The 14,818-nt window shown below is 39.1% G+C and overlaps 1 protein-coding gene and 1 long non-coding RNA gene across 2 annotated transcripts in view; both read left to right on the forward strand.

Annotated features, from left to right (window-relative positions):
- LOC309475524 (T-lymphocyte activation antigen CD86-like) overlaps window positions 1-14,818 on the forward strand; it is a 226,337-nt gene that overhangs the window by 200,433 nt on the left and 11,086 nt on the right. The window lies entirely within an intron of this gene.
- LOC309475550 lies at window positions 8,919-11,776 on the forward strand. Its single transcript, XR_014197716.1, has 3 exons — window positions 8,919-9,107; window positions 11,203-11,262; window positions 11,720-11,776. It is a non-coding gene; the product is annotated as an uncharacterized lncRNA (long non-coding RNA).

The raw sequence follows: 14,818 nt of genomic DNA on the forward strand, positions 1-14,818 counted from the left end.
TGTCCTGTTATATTCTTGCCTTATGCACTGCATTCTTACTGTATAACAGAATGAGATCTTGAAAATGTACATTTTTGGCTAAAGTTAAGACAAGTGAGTCTGTCAATATGTTGCTGCCTTAAATTATGTGAACATTCAAATTGAAAATAATGTTTTATTTGCTGGAACTGAATTGTTAAATAGTTAATGTACTTTAATATTCTCATGAATAAACAGAGGAAACAAGGAGCATAGATTAAATGTATTTGCATGATCTCATGATGTTCAAGACCCAATACATTGTTGTGATGAAATAATGCGTCTGTCAGAATCGTTTGGAAATTTTTAATCTTATACTTTTTACTAACACCAAATATTTTGCGTTTGCATTTATTCATTTGGATGATGCTTTTATCCAAAGTGTGAAAGCAGAAAAAAAACAGCACATCAGTGGTATATGAGTTTAATTTAGTTCGCACATTTGGATAAAACTCAGTATCTGAACGCCAGTGTCTCCTCATAACAACTAACCCCTTCCTGACGCTTGGTGTGTTTTGGGCAGTTCACTGGGGCTCTTTGAGGGACCTGTGAGGGTCTGAATGTTCTCTAAGGGCGCAGCTGTATCTCAGCACCAGAACATCACAATAAACCAACCCGGTATCACGCTAAAGCGTGTAATACACACGCTGGTCCACTAGCGGATGCGTGTCAACTGCGAAACCGTAGCCAAGGCGACATCTATTGTATATATCTATACCCGCCCGCGCTCTCAGATCACTTGGACGTGGCTGAGTTCAAGAGGTAAAAACGATATAAAAACTGTTCGTTTTCTCACACAAACCGCTCGTTTCGTGTCTTAGGCCATCAATGTGTACTTACGATGGGGAATTGTTTAATTTGGACGATGGGGAATTGTTTTAATTTGGACTCTGTGCTTGTGTTTTGAGATAATGACCATAGACCTGCATTATATGACTGACAGACAAGAACGGTTTGACCTAAAAATATCAAAATTGAAACTACTGCGGAAAAAAAGACACCTACATCTTGGATGCCCTTGAGGTAAGCTAAAACATACCAAAAATGAATTTCAAAGTGAACTATCCCTTTAAGGCGTGAAAATGACACGCATGAATGAAGGTTGAGTATCAGTAGGGGGCGATAATTTCCTCAATGCCAACAACTCCCCACGGACCAAATAGAGAAGCGATATATTGCATTCTCCAAAATTCCCGCTTCGTTCAGGTCGGTCAAAGCCATATTTTTTATTAGGGTTCTGTAATTTAAGAAAATCTAACGTTGCTGAATCCTATAACGTTATATTTGTGTGTGTGTGGACTGTGGAGCTTTTTAATCTATGGTGCTGTTAACGTTACCGTGGTCAATTACTTTAATGGAAATTGATATTAATTGGCTAATTAATTAATCATAGAAAGCTGCAGTGACTGCATATTAGGTTATATTACGTTTATAAAAAGTTGTTATGATGGGAAGTAACTTTAGATAAACCCCGCTGCTTGTTGATGATGATGATGATGATGATGATAACTTATATGCGCGGATTTCGATCCTGAAATATCGATACTGATGTTGTATCTATTCTAAAGGATCTATCCACACATAAAAAATGTCGATCCTAAGGTGTAAAATGTAGATTTTATTTATTTAGCACAAATTTATTTTATTCAGAAAGTATGCATTAACGTGACAGTAAAGGCTTTTACATTGTTACACAAATATATATATTTCATGTAAATGCTGTCCTAATAATTATGATGCTGAAAACTCAGCTTTGATCACAGGAATAAATTACATTTTAACATATTGTTTTAAATTGCAATAATATTTCACAATATTTGTTTTTACAAAGATTTACTGTATTTTTGATCAAATAAATGCAGCCTTGGTAAGCAGATTAGACTTCTTCCAACATTAAACATCTTACCAACCCCAAACTTTTGAAAACTAGCATGTAACATGTAACATTTACTATAATTTTGCTAGTTTGTGCAATTAAATTTATTTTGATTGATCGTTAAAGTTCAAATGGATTGTGTTATGTTCTGTAATTGTTGTTAATAAATCTGTCAGAATGAAACGTGCAAAAGTTTTACCTATTGGGGTACAACAGTAGCCTGGTTCTACCAGACTCTCGTACATTTCATTTGTACAAGAGAGTCTGGCATAGACAGTATAAGAAATGGACAGAGTCATCTCATTGGAACTCTATTGAGGCAAGTGAAGCCCATTTTCAAGGATTTTTTAGGACTTCCGTTCCTGACGCGCAGACTCAAACTGAGCTTGACGACGTAGATGTGACGTGAGCAACCCGTCTGTCTTCTAGTGGCTGTGGCATGAGAAATCTGAATCATTCCCTTCCGAATCTTGCAGAGACGGAGAGCGTGAGTAGGAGCTGTCCATGAACTAGGAGCAGGGGAAACTTTTGCTAGGTATTCTGATTAATTATTTTGTCATTTTGCCTCCACGTCTCCCCGATTGCCCGCGAGCTTCTCCTCCCGTCAATACGGTAATCTCTCTACTGTGCGACAGAGAGTCGCATGGTTATGACGCAATCGTTAGCCTACTTTTACAAAAACTGTTTTTACGGGGCCATAACGTAAGCTACAAGGTAATGGAGCATTTTATACATTGTCGTGTTTCTTTAGAAATAAATAATGGACAAATGGAGTCTTCAAACGCCTCAGATGTAAAGTTATTCGCTGTCAAAGTGACGCCAAAATGAATGGGAGTCAATGGGATGCTAACAGCAGGTGAAGTTCTGCTACAAGATGGTGGCACGCGGCCGGCTTCAACTTCCGGTCGACTTCCTTCCCGCTTGGAGTCTGGCCTCTCTCCATTGAGAAACGTTTACTTCCTTGTAGGCGGGTTCGCTGTTAAAGTTAAAAACTATTGGATCTGCCCAGAGTCACTCAGGATCTGCCATAGCCAATCGCTAACGTGTGATCGTGACGTATGTCATGTGCCGAAATCGGCCGGAAACAACAAGTCCGAATGATCAGAGGATTATGTTTAGAATAAGATGTCTGTCAACGAGAGCTGCAGGTTTTGTTCATCGAATTTAAGAGTTCAAGGAACAATTGTAAATTCTAAATGTATATTTGACACTCAGTCATTTAATGCAGGTCTGTGGTCACTGTCTCAAAGAGCATGCACAGAGTCCAAATGAAAACAATTCCCCATCGTCAGTACACATTGATGGCCTTTAGACACGAAACGAGTGGTTTGTGTGAGAAAACGAACAGTAGCCTATTTATATAGTTTTTACCTCTCTGAGGGCGCGCGCGCATCCTGGTGTGTGACCAAGTGGCAACCTCCCCGTCTCTCTCTTGAAACCAACACGGAAGTGAGTTAAACTGCAATTCATTAACTGGCCGCTTGGCCTGGCTGCAGAAGTGAGTCAAATCTGTATCTCCCTCATGTTAAAATGACCAACTTTACAGCAGAAAAAAACATGTTTACAGCCTGGATCTCTATGTGGCTTTGGTCTATACAGCTAATTTTGCCCTTCATAACAACTGTGAGGGGGGTGAATTTTTTTATAACTCGTCCGTTTAGTTGATTAATATTTAAATTTAAGGGTGTGGCCACTTGAGTGACAGATGGATTGCCGCTGTCAATGCTAGCCGTTTGTCTGCTGTTACTAGCCGTCACTTCACCTCAGCAAATGTTAGCTGCTGAACTTGCCTTCTCTGCAGTGTTTGTGCTTTTTTTCGGGATTATTTCATAAAATTTAATACTTGGGTACAAAGCCCACGTCTTTGGATTCCGTCGTTATCGTTTGAGAGAACAACCAGCGCTGTATTTCAGTTGTTTTCCTCTGTGAACATGAATGGATGTCTGACAATTTCTTTGCTTTTTGGGTTTTTCAAATTTAAAACGTCAATAAAGGCTCGTTCGTTCTGCTATCATGGAACAGATGGATTATAATATGCTTATGTACTGTCAGATGAAATCATGCAGGCGTCGGCGCTTTCTCCGTCCGTGCATTAAATGCACATGAATGATCGCGGATTTTCTAGCGCATTTACTTGCACTTCAAAGGCAATATATGGTTTAACGGTTTAACCAATTTGAGAGGCGGCCAAAATCAGAATTTAAAATGGACTGAATAAGCTCTCTACGAACTTGAGCGATGCCGCGCTGACGGACCATGAAAGAGTGACTGACATGTAACGTTATGCACATAAATCACTGTCACGCACAAACACTCTCGAAGTAATACACAGTCTCACTTGTAGCCATGTCTTTTAACTATTATAATATTTCGAAGGGCAAAAATAGGAACTTTTAATTGGCTTTACATCATCAGCTAACTCGATCACGTCGAGCTAGGTGATTTCAGATAGCCAGGCTCATATCTATGGCCAGGCTTCTTAGCTCCACTCACGCCCCGCCTGTTTGCCTATTTTCTGTTATCCGGGAGTGACGCAAGGCCAAGATGGCGACGGCCGGCTCCGCCCACTTTAGGCTTCAAAAATGCTCTTCAGAAACCTACGGGTGACGTCACGGACACTACGTCCATATTTTTTTACAGTCTATGTGTGTGACGTGTACGCAGACTGGTGCATAGATATATACACTAGAAGTCGCCTTGTCTACGGCAGTTCATTGGAACGAATGTCTTTAAGGCGACATCTAGTTTACATATCTATGCCGCTGCGGTCGTTTCGGATCTGCCGCAAATGCTGTACAGTGATGTCGCGGTCATCGTGGACGCCGAGCTGCCCAGCACGAACTCCTAACTTTTCTGCCTCCTTCACTTGGTCCTCCATAAGTGCAACAAGAGGGGAGACGACAACAACTATCGGCTTTGCATCCCTATCGTTCGCCTTAGCTAACTTATTAGCGGAGTGAGCTGGAAAATCAAACTTTTCCCGAACCCCGTGTGGAGGAGGGTCACAACGTCATGGCCACCAACAAAACTTAGCAAACATTGTTCTTGCTTCGGCTTTAACTTCTATATATTCGGCAGTTTTGCAACAACGGACCGAATAGCTTTTCTCACGTCTTTCTCCGCTGCCATTACTGAACTCCAACGCAAACTGACGCACTACATCAACGTCATCGTTCTCAGCCACTCCCTCTGTTCGCTGATTGGTCCTACAAAAAATTGGTTTCTGGAAACCTAAGAATATACAGCAGTCCCAGACGTAGTACTGAAGGAAAATGAAATTGAGCGGAAGTGCGTAGGAGGGCGCAGCCAGGCTAGTACAACAGTGGCAGTCTTTAATTTTTTTTTTACATTTTTAAAAAAAACTATGTTTTTGTTTTCCTTTGTCCAACAGCTCCTGTTTTTACCTACCATCCTTCCCTGTTACCGCCACCTGTATCTCGTCATAAGAAAACCTTTGGTAGCCTTCTCTTTTAAGAGCCGCTCCTATATACTCCAGTCCTCTTACTGCCTCGCTCTCACACACTCTCTCTATTTCTATTTCTCTCTCTCTCTCTCTCTCTCTCTCTCTCTCTCTCTCTTGTAAAGCTTCACTGTCTTCAAGTAAGTATTGCTACTCTATTCTTTATTTTTCTTTCACCTTACTTTATCTCTCACTGTCCAAATTTTTTTTTTAAATGTAGTTTTTAATTTGCAAAAGGTTTACCTATTGGGGCAAAGAGTATAGAAGCCCAAGAGGCGAAACTCAATAGAACGCTCCATAGCAACAGTTGCCCCCATGACGTGACGGCGCGGCCGCCATTATGGACTGAAAACTGAAGGAAAACGCCGAAAAATAATGGGAGTCAATGGCACTGAACCAACTTAACATAACAAAAACTTAACATAACTTAATTTTTTCTGGCCGTCATATCTAAATATGTATGTTCTATTATGCATTTTCCTTGTTATATGAATAACAGAAATTCATGAAATAATATATGCAGACACACAGTAATAAGATATTTATTCAAATGTTGATTTTGAAATTAGTGAACATCACCATATGATTTGGAAAAATAAATAAATAAATAAAATGATAAATGAACATTTCTAAAGACAGTTAATCTTTTACATAGAATATCACAAAAATATTAACAACTTGTTTTTTCAACATCTTCAGTGAAAGTGCACACAGTGAACGTTTCAATGGCAAGAACAAAAACAATCTGTGAATGTCCTATTACAGGCGGAAAGGTAGGCTACAAAAAAGATGTGCAAACTAGCAAGTGCACACATGAACTATAAACAGTACTAAAATGGAAGTGGTGCCAAGATCTCAGTAATTAATCAGACACCACCATCTATTGTGTGTGCATTTGTGTATGAGATGTTTTTTTTGTATTTTTTTCTTTTTGTGAGAGAAGAGGCATTGATTTTGCCATTGACTGGCGCTAACGATTTCAGCAGCTTTCAGTCCATAATGGCGGACGCGCCTCCGCAGCGCCATCTACAGACTGTTACCCATAACACTACAGAGTTTCGCCTCTTGGGCTTCTATACTCTTTGATTGGGGTACAACAACACTGGCAGCCCTTTAAAAAAATTAACAATGGTTTTACTACGGTAACCATACACATGACTAATTACAGGCGCATCGAGAGCACAAATCACAAATTATTTTAGAGGTCATGAAAATGTATTCACCTCATATATCAACCCAAAGTGCATGCTTTTAAAAGTAAAAAGTATTGGTATCAGCGTTATTGAACCCTTTATTTACTTGGTATCGGATCAATACCAATTTTTGCAGTATCCAGTGTACTTTCTGTTCTGTGGTGTGCAATCTCCACTATTTCTTTCTCTTATTTTATGCAGTCCTACAACAAGCTGTCATTAATAACATTGGCACATTGTCTTCCTCTCTTCCAGAAGCCTGGTGTCTTCAAGTAATTGTATTGCTTTTTTAAATTTAAAGGGATAGTTCACTTTGAAATTAATCTTTGGTATGTTTTAGCTTACCTCAAGTGCATCCAAGATGTAGGTGTCTTTTTTTCCGCAGTAGTTTCAATTTTGATATTTTTAGGTCAAACCGTTCTTGTCTGTCAGTCATATAATGCAGGTCTATGGTCACTTGTCTCAAATAGCATGCACAGAGTCCAAATTAAAACAATTCCCCGTCATCCAAATTAAACAATTCCCCATCGTAAGTACACATTGATGGCCTAAGACACGAAACGAGCGGTTTGTGTGAGAAAACGAACAGTATTTATATCGTTTTTACCACTTATACGCAGCCATGTCCAAGTGATCTGATCTGACGTGTACGCAGACTGGTGCATAGACATATACACTAGATGTCGCCTTAAAGACATTCGTTCCAATGAACTGCCGTAGACAAGGCGACATCTAGTGTGTATATCTCTATGCACCAGTCTGCGTACACGTCAGATCAGATCACTTGGACATGGCTGCGTATAAGTGGTAAAAACGATATAAATACTGTTCGTTTTCTCACACAAACCGCTCGTTTCGTGTCTTAGGCCATCAATGTGTACTTACGATGGGGAATTGTTTAATTTGGATGACGGGGAATTGTTTTAATTTGGACTCTGTGCATGCTATTTGAGACAAGTGACCATAGACCTGCATTATATGACTGACAGACAAGAACGGTTTGACCTAAAAATATAAAAATTGAAACTACTGCGGAAAAAAAGACACCTACATCTTGGATGCCCTTGAGGTAAGCTAAAACATACCAAAAATTAATTTCAAAGTGAACTATCCCTTTAAATCTTGTCCTGTTTTATTTGTGTGAAAGAAGTACTTCTCAAAATCTTTTTGTGTCTTTGTCACTCTCTCCCGCTTACTCTATCTATGATAGAAATGCCAGGTCAAGGGTCAACAAGGCGAAATTGTATGGTTTGCCATGCAGAAATGAATGTGGCCTGCAAAACTTGCAACACATGTAAGGAAGAACAGCCACATAAGCTGAGGCTAAAAAAAAAACTAAAAAAATTTGATCAGAAGAGGGAGAGCTGGGTGTATATGCAGAAAAAAAATCGGACCACCTCTCATATCCAGGATGAAGCTGTGTTGTTGGTATGCGATTGCTTTCATTGTTTTTATGCAGGTTACGCAGGTTATTTTCCAAATGTTGCTATATTTTAAAATAATACATGTTACTTTGTATGTGTGTGTCCTTGTATTTTTAGCTTGAAAAATTGCAGGCACTGGGTTTAAGGGGGGTTTTACTTTTGTCCAAGCCTGGAAAACAGCCGAATGCTTGGGTGTCTGAGGTTTTGGCACCCCGCTGTCAGCTGAATGAGACATCACATACATGCCTCGAAAGAATTAAGGGCCTGTATTATATTGTTATTCAAGGTAAGAATATTCTGTTATTTGATTTTTTTTAAATGTCCTGTATTTGATGCTGTCTCAGGTAAGACTGTGGTTGCCTTCTCTTGACTAATAGATCATTCAGATTATCATTGATTGTTTTCGCTTACAATTAAAACTGGTCCTAGCAGAGTAACTTCACGATAGCCTATTTATTATTTGTTTGTGTATTACAAACTATGACATTGAATTGGAAGATAAGGTAATTAGCCATGCTATAATTTTAATTACAAAATTCCAGTAGAAAAAAATGGCACAATTGGTCAACCACCAGACTAACTCAAACATCCATCACATGTCTTAAGAACATTCACCTATTAAATCAATACTGCTTGGTAGAAGTAGTTTGGTAGAACAGCACTTGTTAGGTCTATACACAATACATCTCTTTTTGCTACTACGGCTGCAACCAACGATTGTTTCTACTGTCGTTTTTTTCCCCTTAAATTAATCGATGTTTGTTCTATAAAATGACATAAATTTGTGAAAAAGGTTGATCAATGTTTAATAATTATGTACTTCTACAATGTAGGCTGGACCCCACAAGTTGCTGCAGAACAACTTAATGAACCTTCATCAGCAGCCCCAGTTGAACCCCCAACAGGACCACCAATGGTCACACCAGATCAACAGGAAACATTGGCCCTGCTTAATCCCCCAACAGCTCCAACGGGACCCCCAGCAGCACTTATTGAACCACCGAAGTCCCCAATTGGACAGTCAGTGTCCCTTTTAGCACCCTCAGTACAACCACAGCAGCTATCCCAGAACCTGGGGAAAAGACCCCACTCCCCAGAAGAACCTTCAGCAGCCTCCCCAGTTTCTCTTGAAAAAGGTAAGCAAAATTGAAATTGTTTTGAAAATAAGTTGTAAGCCCCACAAAACCATTCTGTTACTTTGTGTAATGTGAAACTGTAAACAAATTCAGAGTCCAGAAACATTTATTATTATTATTATAATCCTAAAAAAAAATTACACAACTGTTTTCAACATTGATAATAATAATAAATTACACAGTGTGTCCGTGAGCAAGGCAGTGAAGTCCAGGGGCTCCAGAGGGATTGTCCCTGTAAGTGCACTGTAAGTTGCTTCGGATAAAAGCAAAAAAAAAAAAATATATATATATGAATGTTTCTTGAGCATCAAATCATCATATTAGAATGATTTCTGAAGGATCATGTGACACTGAAGACTGGAGTAATGATGCTGAAAATCCAGCTTTGATCACAGGAATAAATTACGTTTAAAAATGTAATCAAATAGAGAACAGTTTTTTTAAATTGTAAAAAATATTTCACAATATTACTGTATTTGCTGTATTTTGGATCAAATAAATCCTTGGAGCCTTGGAGATCAGAAGTCTTCTTTTAAAACATTAAAAAAATCTAACCGTTCTAATGATTTTGGCCACCACTGTATATACATTTTAAAACGATTATATGATTAGAACCTCTCATCAAATTCCATGAACTGCTGCTGTTGTCATTACTTCATTACTTCAGTAATGCCTGTGTTTGCCCATATTTAGGACATTGTTTGGGTGTTTTGGTGTCTTCCTATTTATGGTCCACAATATATTGACTCACCAGCAGCCATATCACCCTGTAGCCCAAGACTGGTTGCCCACTGAAGCTAAGCAGGGCTGAGCCTGGTTAGTACCTGGATGGGAGACCTCGTGGGAAAAAACAGGTTGCTGCTGGAAGAGGTGTTAGTGAGGCCAGCAGGGGGTGCTCACCCTGTGGTCTGTGTGGGTCCTAACACCCCAGTGTAGTGAGGGGGACACTATACTGCCAAAAAGAGCACCTTCGGATGAGACGTTAAACTGAGGTCCTGACTCTCTGTGGTCATTAAAAATCCCAGGATGTCCTTCGAAAAAGAGTAGGGGTGTAACCCCGGCATCCTGGCCAAATTTGCCCCTTGGCCTCAGTCGATCATGGCCTCCTAATCATCCCCATATACTGATTGGCTTCATCACTGTCTCCTCTCCATCAGTAAGCTGGTGTGTGGTGAGCGTTCTGGCGCAATATGGCTGCCGTCGCATCATCCAAGTGGATGCTGCACATTGGTGGTGGTTGAGGAGATTCCCCCCTTCTATGTAAAGCGCTTTGAGGTCTCAGAAAAAGCGCTATATAAATGTAACAAATTATTATTAATTATTATTACTATCGTTATTGCAATATCACGTTGTGCAACATCATATGAAAATGTTGCAGAAAGTATGCAATATTTTGTTTATTTTGTGGAGAGAGGCGTCCGTTGATTCGATTTAGAGCCCAATTGAAACCGCTATATACATGTTTCATTGGCCAGTTGCCCTGTCACATGCTCGTGTGAGCACACAGGTCCACTACACGAACATACCCTATAGAACACCACATGATGAGTGTGGCTCTGGGAGACAATGAAAAAATGGAGATCGGAGGCGAAAAATATCAGAAATGGGGCCAATGAACTTTTGTGTTTTTACATATGTTGAAGAATATCTAAATTAATATCGTTATAACAATATTCATGATCAATATTCCAATATCACATTTTGTCAATTTCGTGCAACCCTAATTCCCATAGACACTTTGATGGAAATTGATTTGCAAGATCAACTGTCTATTCAAGGTTATAAAGTTGTTGAATGATATGCTATTTTCAGCTGTGATTACTTCACTGTGATGACATTATTCCAAACTGATTGTACAAGTCCTTCAGCGACTTTAGCCTGCTAATGGCAGAACCTGGTTATCCTTAAAGGAATAATTCACCCATAATGCATAATTTATGTATCAAGTGCTCACTGTATGCTGCCTTCAATTCCTGAAACAAAGTTTTAGTTGTTCATGGAAAGACATTTTGACAAATAAAGCCCAGTCTTCATTATAAACTGTGCTTAAATATTTTTTTTTTACATATTTTAAATGTTTCCCTGTGTTTAACAGATGAAGTTGTGGAAGGAGGCTGCCCTGCTCCCACTACTGTGCGGCCAAATAAAAGGAAAGGTGTGTTGATGTACTGTTTGTCCAGCTTTCTGTATATGAGTGTGGACTGAATGCCACAAAATTGATGAGTATGAGCTGGAGTATCTAGCTACAGTCTTCTGGCAATTATCTGGCAACATAATAGCATACATAGTCAGAAAGTAACTTACATGTTAATAGTTGGATTTTAAAACCATTCATGTACATAAACATCTAGATATTTGTACTCAGATCTCTAATATGTTCTGAAAAACCTACATAAAAGTCTGGAATTTTGAAATGTGTAGGAAACCTGGTTGTATTATTCGAAATTGGTCTGTCTAAAGAGCACTTTTTAAAGGTCTCTCTCTCACCTTAGAAAAATATTTTGACAAATAAAGTCCAGTCTTTATTATAAACTGGTTGACATGGATGCAACATTTTGCACATTTATTTTTTTTTTTTTTTACATATTTTAAATGTTCTCTGTATTTAAGAGATGAAGGTGTGGAAGGAGGCTGTCCTGCTCCCACTACTGTGCGGCCAAATAAAAGGAAAGGTGTGTTGATGTACTGTGTGTAAATCCATACATTGGGATTGATATTAATTGTTGTGAGTCTTCATGAAGGCTGTATTTGCATTTGGCTGTGGCCTATTAGGTTTGGTCGATGTCCAAATGCATATGTTCATTTGTTTATTTAACAGTAGGGCTGAACAACTAATCAAAATCTTATCGAAATCGCAATATGGCCTACTGCAATTTTCAAATCACAGGAGGTGCAATATTTGTTAAAGGCAAAATTTGTGTTAAAATACCATTTTAAATTAAATATTGTGCTGCTGCAGAGATTTCCTGGCCTACACATCATATTCTACAGCTCTTTGTTAGATTCAAATCCTTGCAAAAATTACACCATAATAATTTAAATTTGTTGTTATTACCTTGTTTGATAGTGGAAGTTGTGGAAGGAGGCTGCCCTTCTCCCACTACTGTGCGGCCAAATAAAAGGAAAGGTGTGTTGATGTATACTGTACATTGTCAGAAAGTAAAAAAAAAATTGGTTTTGGTTTTCACAGTCAAAAGCATGTTAGTGTGCTATGAGAAAGTGATTAACGATTCCCAGGCAGCACAATAGAGATTAATTTGAATTCATGGATTTAACTTGTATTTGTTTGCCTATATATTTATCACAACTGCCCAACCCTAAACTTTGTGTTGATTACAGTAAATTACTGTAATTTTGTAATTTAAAATATTGTAATTTAAGTAATTTTTTTGTCCCAAATCCCATTATATCTTTTTCCATGTCTTACTGTACGTCACTCACTCCAGGATACTTCTTTCTTGTGTGCTGAATATTCCATAATTTTGACATGTAACTTTTCATGCACAATGATAACTGCTTAATCAGAAGAGGAACAGAGTGAACCGAGCAAATGATCATAATGTCCAGAGACATGGTGTTGGGCTCTTTACAGTAACTGGGGCTCTTTGAGGGCCCAATGAGGCTCTTGATGTATTTCAGTATAGAAATCTGTGGAGAAATAGGACTGGACTCTTCTTACTTGTGGCAATGTTTATAACTACAGTATCCTGGAGCCACAGCAACATTCTGCCATAAAACATCAAACAATAGCATCAAAGTAAAAGAGACAACATCAAACAATAGCATCAAAGTAAAAGAGACAAAAACAAACTGAATGTATCTATGTATTCAGAACCAGACTGATCACTATGAGAACAGGCTTCAATTGCCATTGTGTTCATACAACACAAAAACACAATACAACAATGCGGAAATCCATACAAATACTCTGCTTTTGCACACACACACACACACACACACACACACACACACACACACACACACACACACACACACACACACACACACACACACACACACACACACACACACACAATGCATGCACGCACGCACGCACGCACACACACACACAAATTTAAATGACTTTATAAGGGGATTTTAACTAGACATTGATGTGAGCTGGAGACACAGAGTCAGTGAATATTGTGTGTGATATAATTCCCAGCAGAAAGTCAGAAACAGGATTCAGACTATGAGAACAGAACTGAAAGTTGTCCTGGTGATTTTCTGCGTGGAAACTTCTCCATCAAACAAACCAATCTTCAATACACTGATGTAGGAAAATACACCTAAAATCACAAACTCACCTGAACTTCAGACTGTGAAAAAACAATGAAAAAAATAAATGTATAAAGCCAAACTAATGTTAATTAAATCAAAAAGGTCAACTGAAGTAAAACAAGCAAACAAACACACACAACCAAACCTACATGCTTAAATGTAGTTTAAATGTTAAAAGTCTCTCTCCTCTCCACCTGTAGCTGGTGTGTGGTGAGCGCACTGGCGCCGTTGTTCTGTGGCTGCCGTCGCATCATCCAAGTGGAGGCTGCACACTGGTGGTGGTTGAGGAGAGATCCCCTGATATGATTGTAAAGCGCTTTTGATGCACAGTAGTACATATGAAAGCGCTATAAATGCCTCATTCATTCATTCAATTGTCTATAAACAAGGAGTTTGGAAGACAAATTCTTGACATAGCTTAGTTTTGACTTTCTCCAGAATGAGGATGAAACTGGTGATAAAAAACAAAACACTGTAAAATCCAACAGTGATTCTAGTAACAAATTAGTTAAAGGTGCTCTAAGTGATGCGACGCGTTTTTTAGGCCCAAACATTTTTTGTCACATACAGCAAACATCTCCTCACTATCCGCTAGCTGCCTGTCCCCTGAACACACTGTAAAAAAACGCGGTCTCTCTAGACACCACAGGCTCCACAAACGGCAACAAAAACAAACTGGGCTCACCCGCACCACGAAACACAACAAACAGTGCTCCAGCCAATCACCGACAAGAAGTATTTGAGGGGTGTGGTTTGGGGGTTAGTGCGCGTGCACATGAAGGGGGTGTGGAGGAGAGAGAAGCATGAAGAGGGAAGTTTGAATTATGGCCGACACACGACTAAAGAGACGACGTTTCGATGAACAAATTGTAAAGAAGAGGGACAAGGATAAGGGACGCGCGAAGTCCCGAATTTACATCGGAAAAACCTTCGAAAGGTGGCGAGAACTCCGCCGGCAGAAGGGCTTCCGATCCGACATAGTTGCTCTGTTTTTGCAGAACAGGTAAATCCATTTTTCTTTCTAAACTGACGTGCATGTTCGCCAAACCAACACAAGGATGTAATTAGCTAGAACTATGCAGTCAGCGTTGACTTTGGTGAATACAACATATATGTTTCAGCTAGCGATCAATCTCTATTGTAAATGATCAAGCAAATTCACAGTAGGGCGACAATTTGTGTGAATGACTGTTTTCACCCACGGTTTGTTATGAATTTGAATGTTCATTTATAGGCTATTGACAACTTTGACTAAATTTGTTTACGACTCCGCCGTTGTTTATGCTCACTGGGAAACGCGAAGCTAACGTTATCTTGCTATTATTGCGTCCTTGTATGGGAGCTATAGTTATAGTTATAACCTCAGGTGGCGAAACGATTAAGATAATGTTTCTCTTTTTCTGCATTCTGTTCTGCAATATATAAAAGCA

This window comes from Leuciscus leuciscus (assembly GCF_965113295.1).
Source record: "Leuciscus leuciscus genome assembly, chromosome: 15".
NCBI lineage: Eukaryota > Metazoa > Chordata > Actinopteri > Cypriniformes > Leuciscidae > Leuciscus > Leuciscus leuciscus.